Here is a 6093-nt window from a genome sequence, read left to right as displayed (position 1 = left end):
ATTTCCGACAAGTCTCGCAAGATGCCGTAGCGCCATGTTGTGTCATATGCCTTCTCCATGTCAAGGAATATTGACATGAAAAACTGCTTATGTACATATGCGTCCCGAATATATCCTTCAATGCGTACAAGGTGATCTGTTGTCGACCGGCCTTCTCTGAAGCCACACTGATAGGGATCAAGTATATTGTTGAGTTCAAGGAAATGTATGAGTCTGCGATTAATCATTTTTTCAAAAACCTTACACAGGCAGCTTGTAAGAGCTATCGGGCGATAGCTTGCCGCCATGGATGGGTCTTTCCCCTGCTTCAAAACAGGGACCACAATTGCTTCTTTCCATGCAGTTGGAAAGTATCCTGCAGCCCAAATAGTATTGAAAATTGTGAGTAGTGTAACTTGGGTGTCATTGTGTAGGTTTTTGATCATTTTATACATGATTCTGTCAGAACACGGTGCGGAGCTCTTGCATGATCAAGGCAGCTCTGAACTCGGCAATACTAAAAGGACAGTTGTATGGTTCATTCTTTCGACATTTTCTTATGAGTGGCTTACATTCTTCTATTTGTTTGTATTTGAGAAAGGATTCTGAATAATTTGTTGGACTTGACACGCTCTCAAAGTGCTCCCCAAGTGAGTCTGCCTGATCTTGCAGTGTATCGCCCTGTGTATTTACCAGAGGGAGTGAGTATGTTGGTCGGCCTCTAATTCTATTTACCCTGTTCCAGACTTTAGCCTCATCTGTAAACGAGTTAATACTCGATAAAAAGTTCTGCCAACTTTCTCTTCTGGCCTGCCTGCGAGTTCTCCTGCCTTGAGATTTTACTTTCTTAAAGTTGATAAGATTCTCTGCAGTGGGGGAAGCGCGTAGCAACCCCCACGCTTTGTCCTGTTTCTTACGAGCAATCCTACATTCGTCGTACCACCACGGGACACGCCGTCTCCATGCCAAGCCACTTCCTTCAGATATGCATTTAGATGCGGCATCTATTATGAACGCTGTAAAATACTCCACAGCGGCATCAATTTCTAGAGAAGACATATCAGCCCATGAGATGCTAGATAGAGTTCGAAATTTCTCCCAGTCGGCTGTATCTATCTTCCACCTAGGAGCTTGTGGGGGAAATTCATTTTCTTTAGATGTTCTTAGCAGTACGGGGAAGTGATCACTCCCGTAAGGATTACTCGTAACTTCCCATTTGAGTTCGGGCAGTATAGACGCGGAAACTATACTAAGATCTATTGACCAAAAGGATCTGTTTGCAAGAGAGTAATATGTGGGTTCTTTCTTATTTAGAAGGCACGCTCCAGAAGAAAAAAGGAACTGTTCAACGAGACGACCTCGCGCATCGATGCGAGAGTCTCCCCACAAGGTGCTGTGTGCATTGAAATCGCCAAGAACCACATAAGGTTCTGGCAATTCATCTATGAAGGACTGAAATTCAGGTTTGTTTAATTTGTAATGTGGGGGTATGTAAAGCGAACAAATAGTGATGAGTTTGTTTAGCAGGACAACTCGAACCGCCACTGCTTCGAGGGCGTTCGTAGCTGTAAACGTTGACACGCTATGCTTTTCTGAATTACAATGGCAACACCGCCCGATGATGCGATAGCATCATCGCGATCTTTGCGAAAAGTAACGTGCTGTCGAAGAAAATTTGTGTGTTTTGGTTTTAAGCGTGTTTCCTGTAAACACAGCACTTTTGGATTTTGTTGGTGGATGAGTTCTTGCAAATCATCAAGGTTTCTAAGGAGATCTCTGATGTTCCATTGAATAATTTGTGTATCCATATTTAAAGTAAATTAGTGCTGTGTGTACAGAAACGGAAGTTATGCCTTAGACTACAGAGCCCTTTCGAGGCCCTGTAATCGGGGTCTTGCCCTTTCTGGAGCGTTCGAGGGAGCCTCGCCGCTCCTTAGGCGCTTGGTGCGCCTTGAGGATGGGTGTAGTGTCCATTGCCTCTTGTGAGGCGCCGGACACGTGCTCTTGCGAGCGGGAAGTTACCAGCGAGGGTCCCGCCTTGGAGGGCAAGACCCCTGCGCCCACCAGCCCGGAGGTCGATGGGGCTCCCTGGGGAATTTGGCTGCGCCGGCCGTTGCCAGCGCTGGAAGGGACCTGGGAAGTTGAGGCAGCCTCGGCTACGCCCACCTTCGGGGTCGATGGTCCCTTCTCCTCGGTTGGCGTAGCAGCGTTAGCTGCAGCCGCCGAGGGGGCGGATGGCGTCACTGCCGCCTCATTGGGTGTGGGTCGGACAGCCGCCGGAGGCCGTTGTGGCGCTGCCCCCTGACGCGCCACTTCGGCAAATGTGTTCTTAGGCAGGTATGCCACCCGCCTACGTGCCTCCTTGAATGATATATTTTCTTTCACTTTGATCGTGACAATTTCTTTTTCTTTTTTCCAAGAAGGGCACGACCGCGAGTACGCGGCGTGCTCTCCATCACAGTTTACACAATGCAAAGAGTTCGCGCAAGCTTCAGACGTGTGTTCATGGGCACTGCATTTTGCACATGTTTGGCGGCCTCGGCAGCTCTGCGAGCTGTGGCCAAAACGTTGGCATTTGAAACATCTCAGAGGATTTGGCACATACGGTCTTACACGGAGCTTGATGTACCCGGCCTCGATTGACTCGGGCAGGACACTTGAATTGAAGGTGAGTATTAGGTGTTTGGTCGCAATTTCTTTACCATCTCGCCTCATCTTGATTCTTTTGACATTTATAACATTCTGTTCACTGAAGCCCTCCAGGAGTTCAGCCTCAGAGAGCTCCAGCAAATCATCGTCCGAGACAACGCCGCGGGTGGTATTCATCGTACGGTGCGGGGTTACTACTATTTGGGTCTCCCCAAATGATACTAGTTTAGGCAGTTTCTCAAATTGTTTCTGATCGCGGAGCTCCAAGAGGAGGTCACCGCTAGCCATCCTCGACGCCTTATAGCCTGGGCCAAAAACTTCGGTAAGGGACTTCGATACAAGGAATGGGGAAATTGTTCGCACTGGTTTAGATTGTTTTTCAGAATGGATGACGGGGAAACGAGGGAAAGATGCTTTTTGCCGATCAAAAAATTTGAATACTTCATCGGTGCGCCCTCTTTTCTGAGGGCGATCAGGGAGTGGGGGGAAGGAGTTAGCCATAAAGATATGTGAGATTTCGGCAGTAACGCCAGCCACCCGCCGTGGAGTCCTACAAGGGGACGCTGCAGGACCTGTGAAACACGGCCTGCAAACGCCAGCTGTACATTACCACTATAACCAAATATGAAATAACCAAGGTTGGCTATCCACACAAGGTTAACCCCGTCTGTCTGGAAAAATTGGAAGTAAAAGGAAACCAGAAGAAGACAGGAAAGGTGGATAGTAAGGGAAAGACGAAGGTAATAGGGAGAGAGAGACAGAAAAAGGCAACTACCGATTTCCCCCGGGTGGGTCAGTCCGGGGGTGCCGTCTACGTGAAGCAGAGGCCAAAGAGGTGTGTTGCCTCCGCCGGGGGGCCTTAAAGGTCGAAACACCCGGCATCGGCTCAACCCCCAGGATCCCCCTTTCCCCGGACACGGCTAAGCCGCGCACGGCTACACGCGGGAGGGTCCAACCCTCGTGTGCTCGGGTACGTGGTGTCGCAACGCACCAAACGCCTGCTGTCGCAGACGCCCCTGCGGGGGATCTTGGGCTGGTGGCGATTCAGCCAATGGCACAGTTGGTTCGTCGTCAGGCGCCTTAGTCTCATCCTCGCTCGCAGGCTTCTGGCTAAGGCTATAGTCAGCCGATGACGGCTTATTCTGTTCTTGTCTATGAGTCTCAGGAAGTGTTTCACCATTTGCATCCACAACTTCGCTCACGTCCATTAGATGATGGGGGATGGTATCATCCTTAGCTGGTCTATGTCCACGAAGCTTGTCAGTGTAGGTTCCGATGCATGCATCTTCAGGGTGACCGTAGCGGTGACAGTTACTGCAGCACGGTGTTCTACATTGTCACCGGATATTCCCAACTCTGTTGCACCGGATGCAAAGTGGCGGTCGGCCAGGAATCAAGATAAGGCACTGGTGGCCGTATATTACAAACTTTGAACGCAAAAAAATACAGAGGTGCACAAGTGCGTGCGTGAGAGCAGCGTTTCCTGGAAGAACAGCCTTGCAGTAGGGCCCTAGGTGATGAGCGCCGACACGCGCTGTCTAAACAAATACTTGATATAGAGTATGGTGGAATCATTGTTAATGAGCCTACTCTAATAACTAAAGCGTTTTTCGAACATTATCAAAAACTATTTCGAGACCATAGGCCATTGGATATAGATGCTGCCAAAAAATTGTATCGTTGCTCCAGTTAAATCAGGATAATTATGATTATACAAATGAAAACATTGATATTAACGAGGTAACTGCATGCATCGATTCGTTAGCGAAGGGCAAGACGCCCGGCCCGGATGGGCTTACTGCCGAATTTTATATGTGTTTTCGTTCCCCCTTTTAGCCATTATTACTTCAGGTGTACCGTGAGGCCTTGGAAGTAGGGTACCTAACCGCACCAATGTACGAAGGGCACGCCGTCCCTATAGCCAAAAGCGATGATGAGACTAAATTGCAAAAAGTGGACGGATATCCGCCTATCTCCTTACGCACTGTGGATTATAAGATTTTTGCAAAGGTATTAGCTAACCGTTTGCAAGTTGCAAGTGATCATCAAATATATGACAACAAGGGCCGGTCCATTCAGACGAACATTCATGTTGCCAGATCGGTGCTACAGTGTGTAGCCGAGGGAATTAATAATAATAATAATAATATTTGGGGTTTTACGTGCCAAAACCACTTTCTGATTATGAGGCACGCCGTAGTGGAGGACTCCGGAAATTTCGACCACCTGGGGTTCTTTAACGTGCACCTAAATCTAAGCACACGGGTGTTTTCGCATTTCGCCCCCATCGAAATGCAGCCGCCGTGGCCGGGATTCGATCCCGCGACCTCGTGCTCAGCAGCCCAACACCATAGCCACTGAGCAACCACGGCGGGTGCCGAGGGAATTGGACAGGTGGCAATGGTACAGCTGATCCGGCTAAGGCGTTCGACAGGGTGAATCACTCATTCCTATTTAAATATCAGATGCCTGCTCCTTAGATGTGTCAGGATATGTTATGCTAATGGCTCAACAAGGCTGATAGTGAATGGCTCTCTGTCCGATCCGATTAGACTTGTATCATCAGCGCTTGACAGCGCTATCTCAGGTGACAAGGATGCCCTTCGTCACCACTTTTGTTCTGCTTGTATTTACAGCCACTTTGTATGAGCATTCTTAAAGAACAAAATTTCCAAGGGTTTAAATTACCGACTAATGAGGTTCGGATTCTTGCGTATGCAGACGACGTGGCCTTTTTTTGTACCGATAAAAGGAGTGTAAAGACTGCTCTTGCAATTACAGAAGAATTTTGTGCAGCTTCTGGTGCAAGCGTTAACTTCGAAAAAAGTTCAGGTTTTTGGTCTGGATTATGGGCCACAATGCCATCAAATTACGCAGGCATTCAATGGAAAAAAAAATCTGCGTTATTTAGGTGTGTCTCTCTCACAGTATAGAAATAGCAACGCTCATTGGTTGAGAGAAGTTGGCAAATTCAACGTAAAGTGAATTCACGGCGAGGGCGGAATTTGTCAACGTTCGTGCCGAAGTGTGCAACATGTTCTTAGTTTCCCGTCTGATGTTTGTGCTGCAAGTACTGCACTGCTCACGACTTCGCCTTCAAGCACTGCATCGCGTATTTGCAACATTTATTTGGAGTTGGAGTTGTGAATCGACGCGTCGCGACAATCTCTTGCTCCCGCTTTAACGAGGTGGCCTAGGATTATTCCACCTCAACGTAAGGCAAATTGTTTCTCGTCTGTTTTTCTTTCGAGACCATCCGTTTTTGCGTGAAATCTTGCAACTCCGTTTAGTTCATTATGTTCCTAATATAGTAGTATCATCAAATGCCAAAGATGTCCCACATGCTCCTTGGGGCTTTCTCAAGGAGGTTGTTGACACATTTCTTTTCTTGAAAGTTAGATTCAGCCTAGAGTACGTGTTCACTGCGAGTCGAAAAGCAAGTTCTGCAGCGCTGGTGGACTCTAT

The sequence above is a fragment of the Dermacentor andersoni genome, chromosome 1, assembly GCF_023375885.2.
Source record: "Dermacentor andersoni chromosome 1, qqDerAnde1_hic_scaffold, whole genome shotgun sequence".
NCBI classification, from domain to species: domain Eukaryota; kingdom Metazoa; phylum Arthropoda; class Arachnida; order Ixodida; family Ixodidae; genus Dermacentor; species Dermacentor andersoni.
This window is presented reverse-complemented; position numbering follows the sequence as displayed.